The sequence below is a fragment of the Orbicella franksi genome, chromosome 15 (genome assembly GCF_964199315.1).
Source record: "Orbicella franksi chromosome 15, jaOrbFran1.1, whole genome shotgun sequence".
NCBI classification, from domain to species: Eukaryota; Metazoa; Cnidaria; class Anthozoa; order Scleractinia; family Merulinidae; genus Orbicella; species Orbicella franksi.
This window is the reverse complement of record NC_138159.1, coordinates 11,575,752-11,591,200: the sequence shown is the minus strand read 5'-3', so window position 1 is coordinate 11,591,200 and position 15,449 is coordinate 11,575,752. Positions and strand designations below refer to the sequence as shown.

Below are 15,449 nucleotides of genomic sequence, written 5' to 3'. Positions count from 1 at the left end.
AGTTGAACATCATACTCGACAAGGCTAAATTCTCAGCTTTCTCTGAATTAATAGAGATATGTAATTTCAATTCACTTCTTTTCAAAACACTATTTTCAGTATCAGCTAGCTTTTGACCGACTGGCTAAGGAATTTGAATTTTAAGGTTTGGGCCGTGCAATGTTTGTCTACACCTGTTCAGGTTTCTTTTCATATTTTCACCTTTGAAACTCCTCTGGATTATTTCTGGTAATTTCCTGAAAACAGCAATAATAACTTTGCAGCAAGAAAAACTAAAAGAATGAGAGAACAAAATGAGCAAGAAAAGGAGAAAAAAATCCGAACATTACAAGAACAGACGTTTTCTCTACGGAGGTGGAGCTCGGGAGGTAGAGTCACATTGACAACGATAACAATAACTTCTGTGAAAGCCACTCTAAACTGAACAATGACCGAGAAAATACCCCGAAGTTATGACGGCTTAATTACCATATTTCGCTTAAGCTCTTCCAGGTGTTCGATTAGCTTGAGACGAAAATTATTTCAAAGAAAAATTGTTCCGTTTTTTGGAGAGTCCAAGCAAACCAAATAAAAGCCGGTCTGATTAGGGTGAGTCCCCGTACACTGGTATTATTGTGATGTTTCGGGATCATATCAAAATTCCTCCGTGATCACGTTCAATAGCGAATTTCCCCCCACATCAAATGTATTTGAAGAGTATGACAAGATCGACAGGAGAGTGAAGCTTTAATAAGAATGGCATCAGACTCATTTCGCGTGTATGCAAAAGGAGCATGTACTGTGAATCATGGCGTGTCACCAGACCTCCAGTCCTCTTACATTTCTCTTAGAGTATATACGTGAATATTACCTGTCTCCAAATCTCTTTCTTGTTCCCTTATGTCACCCCCTGGTCTTGTTGCTCGGCGAATGAAATAGTCCGTTTTACCGATGAGGAAGTTGGCTTTGAATCTCCTGGTGCACTGCGGAAGCAGCTTTTCCTCGACTTCTTTGATAGCTTTTCCTGCTTTAGCAATGTCTTCGTCCGAGACAGTGACACTAACAATTAGAAAAGAACGAAAAAGACAGAGTCACGGCACAGGCACATCAGTATAAGTGGTTTCCAGCGAATTGACTGATGACACTGATTGAGTGCATGATAAAATGTTGTAGGTTAACCTGCAATATAGCAGTACAGAAGCATAAAATGATCGAATGTCATGAATATTCATGTATCTCGATGTTTTGAATTTTGACCTCAATTTCAACTGCTCACTTTTTCAGAGGAACTTTTATTTCATTCCATTTTGTTTAGGTTTACATGTCCTGTCCTGTCGGATTGGACTACGCATGAGCAGAATATAAGTTCCATAAATATGTTGCCATAGTGTTCTTTTGCCATGGTGTTATGTTGGCTTCCCAGCGCAAGCTCCGTCACAAACCAAAAGGGCGGCGCTGGCTAAAAAACCTATAACAGATTTATTGTAATTTGAGCTGTTTCTTTCGTTGAACATATAACTGTATGTATAATGAGATATTAGAGTATATACTCTATTATAAATATATTATTTTTACCCACAATAAGGGGAGGGGGGGCGGGCCCCCTGGGCCCTTCCCCTAGATCCGCCACTGCGAGTCCAGCGATCGATTAAGTAATTTTTAGTAAACGCTAAAATGTTCATCAAACTAGGACGCCCGGGTACGAGACTGACATTAGAAACCTTTGGATTCACGTTTACCGCAAACTTCTAACTGCGTTTTGAGCTTTGCCGTTCGCCGTTCGGACGTAAATCGATTTAGATTGGAGTAAAATGGAGTGAATAGAAATCTTAAGCACCCTGTCAAAGCAATGGAAATTGTCAAAATAACGCCACTTTTGCCAAAAAAATGTTTTCTAGCGTGTGTGTAGCATCATAAAACACACATTCAACTTAAGCCGCCGCCATATTGGATTTCCACTCAGGATCAGTACCTTTCTACAAACAACAACAAAAGGCTAGGCAAAATTACTTATTTGCCTGAAAAATTTATCCAGTTTGTAGAAAAAGGGTCACTTTATTCGATTTCAGTATTTTTACGTGACATAAAATAAAATTCAAGGCAACAATACTTGAGGCAAATAACTTACGTGAAAACCTACTTCTTGATGTTCAAAACGCGAGTCGAAAACCTCAAACGTGATGTCTGGCTCTGGTCATGTGATCCCTAGCGGTTAGCTGTTCCCGGAAAACGTGAATCTAAAAGTCTCTATTGAGCAAGCGTATATAACTTGATGTGACGTCAGTGTTTTTCATTGTGTGCATTAGATAGCTCTCCAGTTAAGAATTTATCCAGGTTAGGGAACGTTTCTGAAAATATCAACTTCTAATTTCAACGTGATCAGCTATTATTTCCTGTAGTAGATTTATATATAGTTTTTTATTCATTTTATTTTACCCACAAACATTCTTTTTCTTTTCAGAACGGAAACAATTACGGGCATTTTTAAACTATATTTAAAGAATCTGACAACTAATATTGCATTGTGTAAATAAATTACAGAAATGATCAACTTAGGGCTGTCGGGAATTTTTTTTCCTATTGACACGTTTGATTTTCAAATGATCCCTATAACCATTAGTCTTTACTTACTTCAAATCAGGAAACTTCGGGCGGGATGATTTCAAATGATAACTGATTCTCCTAATGTTCATTCTGTTGATGCATCTCATACTGCCGTTCTCTTGTTGATGAGCCCAAATTCTCACAACATCTTCGAACAGTCGCTCTACTTCACGTGCCTCCTCGGTTGTTATGCCAACAGCAGCTGATTTTTCTGCCAACAAAGCCGCCATGTTGTACTTGTTCACCGCGGTTTCTTCACCTAGACAAGCAGGTTCCAAACTCTGCAGACGTATAAATAATATAGATACTTGTCACCGTGAAAAATAATGTATTTCGTACTTCAAACTATCACTGAGAAATTGTTCATGGCTAATTAATTATTACATTAGCCTGATACGAGGTGCAAAATTACCAGCGATGCACGTAGCGCCGAGTTTGTTATAATTATCTCGTATCCAACAAGGGCAAAAGAAATAGAAAAATCCTGGATCCGCCCCTCCGTGGCCTTTTGGTTTCGCCGTTAATAACTGCCTATATATTTTCGAGTGCCATGTCGGTTACTGCAAACGATATTCTCCTTATTCGCTTTGTACTAAAAGAAAAATGTGGTCGAAAATAGAGCTTTCCACAAGTCGCTCGAGGTTTCCCAAAAAGTTGCCCGCAATTTCTCAAAAATTTGCTGAAAAATTGCTCAAAAAAGTCAAAAGTTGCTTTTTGTAACGAAAGTTGCCAACAAGTTGTCCAAAAAAAACCCCAAACAATTGTTGCTCTCTTCCTTTATTTGGTCTGATGCAAAAGTACAACAAAAGTACAACAAAAGTAAGATTTCTAAGCATTTTTGTGCAATTTTGCAGCGTAACCAGCGTTGCTAAATAACTTTGCCCTTAATTAAAACCAAAAAAATGTACGAGTAAAGACTATGCATCAATATTGATATTAATCTTGTAAAAATTCTTCACCTGAGACAATGGAGTGTGGATCTTCGTCCGCCATTTTGAATTAAAAGAAACTCACTAAACTAGCAGCCCGGCTGCATGCATCTTAAAGGGGGAGGGGGATCTGGCTTCTTGTTTACAGGAAATTAATAAAATTGTCTACTAAAACATTGTGAAATATGGAAGCAAGGCTAATTTAGGCACTAAAAGCTGCTCCGATTTCTCAGAATTTATAGAAAACTAGAAATTGCTTGAAATACAAGAAGTTGCCAAAACGTTGCTGGGCAACTTGTGGAAAGCCCTAGTCGAAAATGTAAGGTCTCATGTAAGTAATATAGTGTTACTGTGGAGTTTACAATATCTCATTATACATACAGTTATATGTTCAACGAAAGAAACAGCTCAAATTACAATAAATCTGTTATAGGTTTTTTAGCCAGCGCCGCCCTTTTGGTTTGTGACGGAGCTTGCGCTGGGAAGCCAACATAACACCATGGCAAAAGAACACTATGGCAACATATTTATGGAACTTATATTCTGCTCATGCGTAGTCCAATCCCCCGATCGCTCTTCATACTTTCTCACTTTCGGCGGCACTAAGTGTGAAAACGAAACTTACATGCGCATATATAAATCAAGAGCAATTTTATCCTTAGTGTTAATAGTTTTCTAATAAAAATCCTCGAGTTGCTCAGATTTCAAAAAACTCAGGTAATTGCGTCTTAACGTAGATAGTGCGTTATAGATTTATTCTCATCCTTCTAACACAACCATTTTCGACAGATCTGGTTTCTTTCACCAAACGAATGCAGCGAGTAGGGGTTCATGAATGGAAATTAAAGATTATTAATTGGTTGGAAGTAAAAAGAGTATCGTACCTCAGTAGAGTATTCCATATATTCGTTGGCCAAGTCAAAATCTTTCGCTTGTCGGTACACAGCTGACATGATGTAAAAAGCCTTTGTTTGCAGAAAAGGCCAGTTGCCCGAGTTGAGACGTGTTGCACGTGCGCAGACACCTCGACATGTAGCCATACAGTCGTCCATTTTGTTTTGCCCAAACTGCATAATTGCTTCCTTCACCAAATTGCAAAATAAAAGCGACAAAATGCATGGTGACATATAACTCATTTGGTTTGTGTTTGCGTTACTCACGGTGTAAAGCAGAATTGGTGACGAAAGGTACCAAAAATACGCAAATCTCGTCCATGAACGAGAGATACTGCCACATTCTATGATAATATTTAAAGTCACTATTAACGTAAGGGAGATACGTACGCTCGGATAAAACGAAATGGCAAGGGACTGGTAAAATACGATCGTTACAACGTAACGGGGGTTAGTCATTTACAACGGTTCTTTTTTATGCATTTTACTGATAAAACTGAATTTTGGTTGTAGAATGGCATTTTTATACTGGGGTCTTGGTTGTAAAGGGGTTTTTGTATCTGGGTTTCGGTAAACCGCACGAAAATGAAAACGAAAACGGTGCAAAACTCCTCGGATTCGCCACGAATCCAATGAAATATCCTTAGCGTGGTGTAAAAAGCTCTAATGCGCATTGTACTAAATAGCCTTACCTCGAGAAGTACAGCTAACAAAAGATCTTGATACTTCACCACTCCGTCCACACGTTCGATCAACTTTCGTTTATCAATCAGAAACTGATTGTACTAACCTGAAGGAATAACCCAATACTTAGTAGCAGAACTATCAGTATCGCACTGGACTTTTACAAGGCTGTAATAGTAATAAGAATAACAGTAAAGGAAATTTTATATGGAGGTCAACCTCTAGCGAGCCATTCCAGGGCGAGTGAATGTTTGATACATTCTCTTATAAATAGTAGCAAACTGTTGTCATTAAATCCAAAACCATTTTCTCGGGGAACAGGTGTACCCTGTGTGGAAGGTCACTGGCTTTTAAGTAAGGTGACGAGGGGGGAGGGGAGGGGGACCGAGTCAACTTAGTTCGGCGTAAAGATACATTTTTGACTCGCTTATCAGGGGCGAGTCGGGACATATAGATATGCACGAAACCGGAGGGTTCAATTGTTGGCTCGGTCAAAAGGGACACCAGACCCAGGGAAGATTAGTCAAAGCGGCAGGGGAAAAATCGGCGAGGAAAGTTTTCACCGATTTTTCCCTTACCGCTTTGACTTTCTTTCGCACTAAATAACTGCCACTGGGTCTTCGAGGATGCAGGATCATCGTTTTCATATGAACAAGCAACCGATCCAGGGAAACATTTTCTCCTAGTAAACAAGCCCTAACATTAATAGCAACAGCATCAACAGCATTGACAGTATCGATGACAATAACCGTGCCAAAAATACGAATAACAAGAACAATAACATTTACAGTGATAATGATTATAAGAATAGTTATCATCATAAACTGAGCAGAAAGTGCATCTGTTTTCAATCAGTTTTTACACAAACACTGTCTTTCATTCACTTAAAAACTTAATCACTGCTAAGCTGAAAGTACAAACCGTTATCGCCAAGGTTTTGAAAGTGCATCCTTATAGCTCTTCCACTTTGGCGTGCCAAGACACCTAAAATAGAAGATAATACTTGGAAATTACTTTTCGATTGTCACTTTTGTTTTCTTAGCGTTTTAGGCAACGCGATAATCGTATAAAGTCTACAAAGGTTGAAATATAATTTCCACAAAAAGTGACAAAGCTGAAAACGCGTTCAAAGTATGTAGACCGTTCAGCTTTATGTCAGGAGGTGAAGGTATATAGTGATACTAAAGGCCACCAGCGCGCGGCAAGATACAGTAGTTCCCCTGTGTTTCTATCAAGTCTGACTTTTCTGTATCATGTACCTGTCATCTGCATTTTAGCTATGGGCTTCTCTACCTCGGTGATTGTTCTTCCGCTCTGATAAGCAAACAAGTTTTTATCTTCGTGTGACTTAATGTAAAAGTGCACGACGTCAAGAACTGTGACAAATAGAGAAGAAAAACATAAGTCAACACAATAGCGATTTCTTTCGTGCTTTTCACAAAGATTTAATATTTCCTCTACGCGCTTTAAAAAAAATTACTTCGGTAGGGAATCTATATTTATAAATTAATATGGTTATATCATTTATTGAGGGAATCCTGGCAAAATTTCACTTAACATTAATGGTATTTTGCTTTAAAACCCGCCTAGAGGTTCGTATACTAAATCTCTTACTTTTTCGTGAATACCATCACAAAATCAGGCAGTATTAGGAAAAGCTATACGTGTAACGGCAAAATCGGCACATGCCCATAACTGAGCCATCAATCACATGATTAACACACCACTTTTGAGTACCTTTACACTGCGAAGGCTTTTCGTCTTTCACAGGCAACATAAAAACTAAGTTGCCAGCGTAGGGAGGAAGTTGCATATTTCTACAATCAGTTTTACGTGATAACATCCAAGCGTATGGCGTTACTTCCGGAACAATCCTGAACATTCTATCCTTCTAAAAGATAGAACAGAAATGCAGTAAAAGTTATTTGTAAGTAGCTACTTGGCTATTTGATCGGTCCTCTCATCGTTTTCTTTTCGCTAATAAACTACGATCTCGTGCGCGCCGCTCTTGAAATTGAAAGTTATGCTAAGTTGTAGTTTTTGTGCTGTAATCCTTTTGAGTGTCAACTAAAACAATTACACCACTCGCCCTCTTTTTCTTTGAGTTATCGACTGTTTAATCTGTGTACATAACTGCTTAAAATCATTGCTGTCTTTAAAGGTCTGTGTATCTAAGTACTTTTCCCCGTCCCTTGCACCTCTTTCCCAGCGAAACTGCAAACTACAAATTAGGGAATTTATGGGTATGGACTTAAAGGAATATTTTCATCATCAAAGTTGTCAGATGGTAATGTCTGTAATACATACAGTGAGATGTATCTGTTCCATCACTGGGGATGCATCACAAAGCCAAATTTCTTCGTTGTCTTCATCCTCGACAGCCACAACAAGCTGAATTATCAGTGAATGGAAGGGGACTTGGATCACGCATGGATGCAGTCCATTTTCTCTGGACTGGCCAAAATGTATGTCGTCTGAAAGCTGTCGACTTTGTTGTAGGATTTTAATACGAGCCCTGTTTGGCCTGAATGAGCTGGTAGTTGCATGTGATGCTTTTCGGAAAGGAATAAAATTGATTATAAGTCAAATGGAGAAGAACTGGGGCCTAGCAGAAGTTACCATCCCTTAATAAAATTACCATCCTTTAAAATGGGGTTGAATGACGTCTGTTTGTTTGTTTGTTTGTTTGTTTGTTTGTTTTAGCGTGTGAAATGCACTTGAGAATCACTAACCATAGAGAACACAAATTTTCACCATCACTAACGCTCCTTTCATTCAGAACTCGAATCGAATGGCCTCCAATGTGTCGATGTTAACCGCAACAACAAACTTTCCGACCGTCTTTTTCACTTCATGCCATATTCAAGGCAACTTCTAGGTTTTTCGCCGGCTGACAAGGGCGCTCTGATGACAAAAACTGACTTTTCTTTTCCAGCATTTTGCGTAAGATTCGTAGATTTCGCAGTTCAATTCTGCTTTTTGCGATAACTGCAGAAATTCTCGCGCCATTGGATAAAATTCATAGTCAATAAGCGGACAGATACATGAATTTATAATTTATGCAATGCGTCAACGAGCGAGAGCGGACAGTTTGCGGATCCACTTGGATATCGCCTCGTGGATCCACAGCTACTTTGACAATATTGGGACGAAATTCATGATCAATAACAGGACAGACGCATGAAAAAACTGACGTCAATTTGTTAATTCGCTGTAAGTTTTCTATTCCACGACAAGCGTCAAAATGTGGTAAGAACATCAGTGACACACTCGGCTATCGCCTCGTGCCACGTTTTTGTTCTTACCACATTTTGACGTCATCTGTGACCTCTTACTGAACATACGCACGGCAGCATGGAATTTATTTGTGTACACAATCAACGGAACGTCCATAAGCTTCCTGTACATAGAATTAGTGAGAATTCTTTGTGTATGATTTGCGTTAATTTTTCTCAATACTCAGTGGCTCGTTCAAGGTGCTATTCGAAGTGCAATAAAGAGAAAACTACAAGAGACTATCCTCATTCTGACACACTTGAAATAGGTATTTGACGTATTTGACACTGTACTGTTGCTGACAATTACAGACAATCATTCAAGTGAATCAACCGCCATCGTGTAATGAAAGCTAATTTGATCTGGGAAGGAATAGTCTTGCTGAACCATTGTTGCACTGATCTCACCCATTTACAACCTCGTTCCCAGGCTCTCTCTCCTCTGCCTCCCTTGAGGACCAAGGGAGGCAGGAGAGAGAGCCTGGGAATGAGGTTGACCCATTCATGGCATATAGAGGAAGAAAAGCGACTCGCCATTTTACTGAGAGGTTGTTCACGTCAATGCAACTCTCAATATACTCAGTTCTCAGAAATCAAACCCTATTCATGATTGAGAGACAAGGGTTTTGTAAAAACGAGGCCCCAGTTCAGAGTACGACTGAGTACTTTTAAGTACTTATTGGATAAGTCAACTTATTTCATGAGAAACATTGAGGGTCCCGGGGAAACAAAACTTACTGTTTCCCGCGGGGCCAGTCCTTAAGTGTTTTGTTACACCCTCCAAGTCAAAAGTAGAAAAAAACTGCGAAGAAATCGTTTTTTTTACGCCGGCCGACTTACAAATTTCCCGCGATTTCAGGGAGCACGACCTGATCACGTGCGAATCGAAAGTTGTTTTTGTTTCCCTAGGGAGTTAGCGGGTTTTGACCCACGACACGTCACATTTTCCTTCAATCGGAAAACGTATTTGAGTTGGGAGATATAACAAAAAAATCTAGACTTTGATTGAGTCATGTTGTTAACTTCTCAGGCCCGTAACCAGGATTTTATGTGGGGGGGGGGGGGGGTGCTAATGAGGCCAAAGTGGACCAAACTACCGAAACGTATTTTTTATTGTCTGATCCGTTTATTTAGGAGAGTAGCAATACATCAGAAATTGTAACGGCAAAGTACACGGTAGGAACTGAATATTACATTTGTCGAATACGACTGTTTGAACTAAGTTATAAAGGACTGATTTTACGATGAAAAATGATACATCAAAATACTGCGGAACTAATCCCTCAGAATAGTCCCGAGCTCCAGGCTTCGTGGGTGTTTGGTGGCAAACAGATTTACCACCTCATCCAAAACAATTTTAACTTGATAATGTATGTGCATTAGCGCGAGGGACGACAGCCTTTCCTGGCCCATGCATGCCCTGTTATATGTATGCAGCCGCCTTGAAGAACTCGCACTTCTTTCACATTCACAGCTCGTTGCAGGGATTGTGGCGCATACCTTGCGAATCGAATTGAATTGTTAGGAAAGTACACATCGGCTTTTCATAGAATATTGTCATGACATCAGGAAATGACGATAAGAGACCAAGAGAAACAAAATGTATTTTCCCTCTTTGTGTCTAGAAAACTTCTATTTTGATGGTTTGGGATGTCTGTGGATTGCTGCTTTAGATTAACCCTCCCCCAGTCCCTCTCCGAATTGTTCCTCTGTGTTCCTCTCTGGCTTTCTATTAAACGAGTTTGTTTCATATCGAGGAATAGCGACTAAATCTCAGAGCATAATAATGGGATCAAGACTGGTGGAAATTGCGAAAATAAGTATGATTTACCTTCTATATCTCGCTGAAAAACAGTAGTTAACTGAGATAGATCTGAAGTCGTGGTTTCAGCTGGGCTGTCATCGCAGACTGCACTGCCATTAGTGTCATTGTCAGCGTCTGATGGCTCTTGACGGCGTACTTTACTGACCCATGTATCGAGAGACTGGCAAGATTTAGCTGTAGCCTTCCTCTTTCTATTTTCCTGTTCTCTCCTACCCATAACGTATTACACAAAAAACTCATTTTGCATCTTCGGGCGTTCATGCGCTCGCACAAATAGAGAATACTACCCGACGCGTTAGCAGACGTGTCTGACAAAAATCGTGAGATCGCTCCCTTGTCATTGGTTCGCTCGTCTAAACGCCCGTGCAAAGCGTGCGCACGTTCATTTTATTATTCATTTAGATAAGCTCGGACATCAGTGCGCTCACTGAAATGTTCTGAATGGCTCGGGCTACTAGAGTGCAGCTTGTTTTAGTTTCCCAGTGAATACATTACTGCTTTTTCCATTCTTTGATTTTGTTTAAGTATCACTGTTAAGTTTTAGACTTCAGTTTAACCGACTGCACTCCTTAACTTGGACATTGAGTATCAAAATGCGGACCTTTGGGGCCTGTGGGTAGGTGCGAACGCACCCCGTGCACCCCCCCCCCCCCTGGTTACGGGCCTGCGTTTGTTGATCTGATAGATCGTTTTCGTGTGACTACATCAAGTTCTAAAATCAAAAACTAATATAAAGAGCCATCAAAGCTTGTTTTCTCATTAGGCATTAGAGGTGCTCAATTTATAGCGGAGCGCCGGCGGCTCGAAGGGCCGCCAAGCGGTGCACCATACACATAGTATACATTGTATGCTAGCGACTTCGACACGTTAATAAAGTTCTTATCTTATCTTATCTTATATAGGAAACAAAAGGAAACCCATGAATTGATTTTCTCATGGTTATTATGGCTAGCGGTATTGCTCGTGGGCGCATACGCTCGGCGACGACGACGGCGGAGTCGCGCAAGATGGCGGCCATGCTCCATCTATTAGGTTAACAGTTACATGCAGCCTTGGTTTATGGCGTACGTCTTTGATATTGGACATCCATGCTATGGTCAATTGACACCTGTCAAAACAAAGTATTCGCTGACCAGTATCAGGTGACCATATCGCGAGCTGAAGTTTAGAGCTCGTATTTTTTAAAGTTGACCGCTGACCAAGTGCAAGTCTTCGGTTGGATCGCAGACCTGTGTCAAGTGAACTTGTTGTGTTTGGAAGACGGTTAAAGCTAACCCAGGATCAAAAGTTAACTAAGGTGTAATTTTTTTCTTGTATACAAATGTTTTTCATTGCTTTTGTTTTGTGTAGTTTGAGATTATTCAAACTCAAAACAGAAGGCCAAACAATATACAGAAGTTACAAAAGTCAAATCAAAATTCTCGGTTATCCTTGGCTAGCTTAATCGAGCTTTGAACAACCCGGCCCAGGGGCTCCGGTTTTAGGCTTGGCTAAATCTACATATTATCAGTTTATAACTTTTCAGCTCTTATAGCTGCCGCCAGCTGATTTAATTTCACAATCCACAACGTACAACCAAAAGCACTGCCGTCGCCAACGTAAAAAAAGGTTCCAAAACGGCCTACAAAAACAGGAAGTAACCTTGCCAACGTGCGCAGGACTGAAAACAGGAAGTAATCTTGCCAACGTGAAACGGTGCACGTTAAAAAACTGTTTGGACTAACAACTACCAAACTACAAACTACAAACTCGCAAAAACGAGAATCAAAACACGTGTGATTCTCTAGGGAAAATTTCTCATGACGTGATGTCATTCAAATCGGATATAAATAAACCGGAAACGAAACGGAAGCCACAGCTCTATTTTGAATTTCAGAGTTATGGCGGCGCGTGACATCTACTTACGATCTGTACAATTATCTCGTGATTTGAAGCCATTTGAGAAGTTTAGTAGAAAAAGTATTCATGAAACTGTTTGTTGTCCAGTAGAGATAATCAGTGGCCTCTCTAACCACAGCGAGTTCCAGATGTCTACAGTATCTTCTGGCCGGACTTTGTACCCGTGAATAGTTTAAAAGTTGTTGTTTTTGTTGTAACTTCGACGAATATCAGAACTTTGGAATAACGCACAGACCTAAAACTTGAGGAAGTATGTTCTTTATTTATCTTCTATAATATCCCTTTTTCTTGACTTTATCCACTAAATGGTTTTCGATATAATTTTTATTGCGTGACAGTGAAAACGATCTATTTTCGCTTGAATATTAAATTCAGACGCTGAAGTTCATCTGACCGTATCACGAACAAAGTTATGCCAAATTGGAATTTTGAAATCGCTTGGCCACGAACACACGCATGCAATATGGGGTTTAAGTGATACCCTGCTATTGTCGAGATGGATTACCTGAAAAGAAAATTCAGAATTCGACATTTGTCGAGCGTATTAAAACTAGGCCTGCCTTGTAACTCTTGAGTTTGCATAAATATACAGAATATATTCACTCACCAGCAACAGTTTCTTGAACGCCGAAATTGCAAAAATTATGCACTTCCATGAATATATCTTAACTTAACTTAACTAACTTAACTGTCATCCAGAACGAATTTCAGCTTGTGAATTATTTGGTCTTCATACTATGTTTCGGCTCACTACAAACACTCCCACTTTCGCTTTCTGTCTGATTTACCCCACCGGCGCAAACAATTTTCCTTCGTTGTTTTCACACTTAACTTACTATTGTCTATTTAATTGAGTAGTATCGTTGCCTCGGTAGCGCAAAGGTTGTTATGGTAGTCCTTGAGCCTGCGATATTGGCGCGTACGTCATGGGCAAATTCTCGAGGAGGAAGATTGTAAGTGGTTATTTGTTAACGGTTTGACTTGTCCAAATGGTAAGTAAAAATCTCAGATAGTAAGTTCCGTTCGCATTGGCCATTTATCATAACCCCGAACAGTTACCGAGAGAGTGTAGGACCAGTTCGACTTGAAGATGGCGGTTGAGATGGTCATTGTTGATGATAAATTAGGGACGGGTCGTACATTTGACACATACGTGTGTAATGTTTTTCCCGCGAACCGCATCTACCCAGCCAAATTTACAGACAAATCAATGTAAGCAAAGTTAGACAGAACAAAACGTCTTCTAGCCAAGCTACATCCTTTAAAACTGTGTAAATACAATCTTCTGCCTAGTATTTTAACGTTGCAATTCACAAATCGTGTAAAATTCAGTTTTTGAAAAAGTTATTTGCCATCAGGTTCCCATAGTAATTTCTGACCGCTTGCCTACCCGTCAAGATGGCGTCGGAAACCGTTTATATTTGTTTTTTGTCCTTCCTAATATGGTCGTGACTGTAAAATGGTGAATGGGTCTGCAGTGCAGCAAACGGCTGATTATAATTTATTAGAAGTCAGGAAAGGGAACAATTTTTTGTTGGTGCCATACAGAAAGCTTTACTTTATGTCATGGATCACAGCCAAAAAGAACAGCAGCAACAACAAAAAAAATGCCAAACAACAACAACGGCAACAACGATGATAAAAATGCTAACAAAAGCCCTCCAAGAGGACACTGACCACTGATTTTGCTTCACCACTCCAAACCCATTTTTTCACCCCGTTTTACTCCTGCCAATTCTCACCCCACACACATTTTGTACCAATTTTAGTTACTTTTATTCACGTTTGTTTTACAATGTCTAGGCCAAGACATTATCAAAGGTCATCACTGACTTCTGTATACATTGTGCGCCGTTTACTACTTCTGTGTTTGTGCGCTTGGTTACTATCACGCGTACAAATTTAGCAGTGTACACCTGTTAAGAAGCAGCGAGGCCAAGTCGTCAGGGCGCCGGACTTGACGTCGGGAGATGGCGGGTTCAGGTACCGCTCTGACCACTAAGCTGGAGTTGTTTGTCGGTAGACCCTAGTTCATCTAAATTGCCAACTGGTCTGCTCCCTCCCTGCTGGGAATTGTGTTTTTTTGAAATATTTGTCTCTTTCAGTTTAAGTGGCATGCATGAGAACAAGATAGGTGTAGCTAGGGGCATTGACCACTACAAATATTTAACATTTAACAACATAAAAACCATAAGCGATTATTGTCTGCATGTTTTTCAGCACCACACAATCTGCAGAGCTGCAAAGTACAGTCAGTAAAAAGGGGGATGTTGCTTAACAATCTCTCTAGGCTACACTAAATAATAGATTGTCTACCAGTCATTCAAATAAAGGAAAATGAGGTTAGAGATCGAGGCTTTGTAGGGGAATATATCAACAGGCAGGCTGATCCCCTGAAAATACTTTTATACGGGAGAATATTCTTCAGATTCATAGATGATTCCGGGTTCAATTTGGATTCGAAAACCACGGCATGCAGATGCTACAACCCGATCAGAGACTGAAACAATGGCATAATGCTAATCTTGTTACCTTCCCAGCGGCTTACAGTGCGCTGGACATCAAATTTCAGCTCCGGCATTTCTGCAATTGTCCTTGGAGGATTCTACGCTTTGTAGCGGATTGAGCCGTGCAAAGTATGGGCCAGCTAAAAGAATACGACGGATTCACACACGTAGATGACGAGCAGGCCCAGTCGCTACAACGCTCCATTCTTTAAGTTGATGCATACTTTGCACGGCTCAATCCACTACAAAGTGTAGAATCCAACGATGGTAACCATCTTTTATCAAACATGTTCATTGCTACATTGCGAAACTGTTCGCATCGGGAATTACGCAACTGATATATTATATACACAATTAGCGGATGGTCTTTACTTACCCTGAAGATGACCTAGAGTCGAACACGTTCGGTGTTTTTCACTTTTTCACTTTTTTAGCCTTGTAAATAGAAACTATTTTTTAAATCAAGGCGAATATTATGGACAACAATTATTATCCTATTTTTCTAGTTTTCAATTGGTCAATCTCTTCTTGCCTTATCAAGTCAGCTACGTTCAATAAGGTTTTATATCCGAGTTCTTTGTTTTGTACCACATGATGAATTCCCCTTGGCTTGAGTCCCGGTCGTAGCTAGAGTCAGCGTAAAAGCAGGTACATCGTAAAGTTGTATTTAGAAGAGTAAGAGTGGAGAAAGCAGATGAAGGGAGAAGCGAAGTTCTGAAAGAAGGCTGAAGATTAAAAGAAGTCCTAGTACAAGAGTTCCGATACCTCTTGTTAAAGCAAAGCGAGCTCTTGATTAGTACCCTACAGACGTCACTGAAATGATTTCAGATATTTTAGTTTCAAAAGTTCCTTAG

At 40.0% G+C, this 15,449-nt stretch overlaps 1 pseudogene across 1 annotated transcript in view; it reads right to left on the bottom strand.

Moving 5' to 3' along the window:
- Positions 1-12,880, bottom strand: part of LOC145470040 (uncharacterized) — a 14,534-nt pseudogene extending 1,654 nt beyond the window's left edge. The window contains exons 1-9 of the transcript XR_014042418.1: positions 12,696-12,880; positions 7,397-7,641; positions 6,835-6,980; positions 6,349-6,512; positions 6,011-6,073; positions 5,098-5,195; positions 4,397-4,594; positions 2,611-2,864; positions 851-1,038 (exon numbers count right to left, since the gene is read on the bottom strand). The product of XR_014042418.1 is annotated as an uncharacterized LOC145470040 (transcript). The remainder of the gene's footprint in view (positions 1-850; positions 1,039-2,610; positions 2,865-4,396; positions 4,595-5,097; positions 5,196-6,010; positions 6,074-6,348; positions 6,513-6,834; positions 6,981-7,396; positions 7,642-12,695) is intronic.
- Between the last annotated feature and the right edge of the window lie 2,569 nt (positions 12,881-15,449).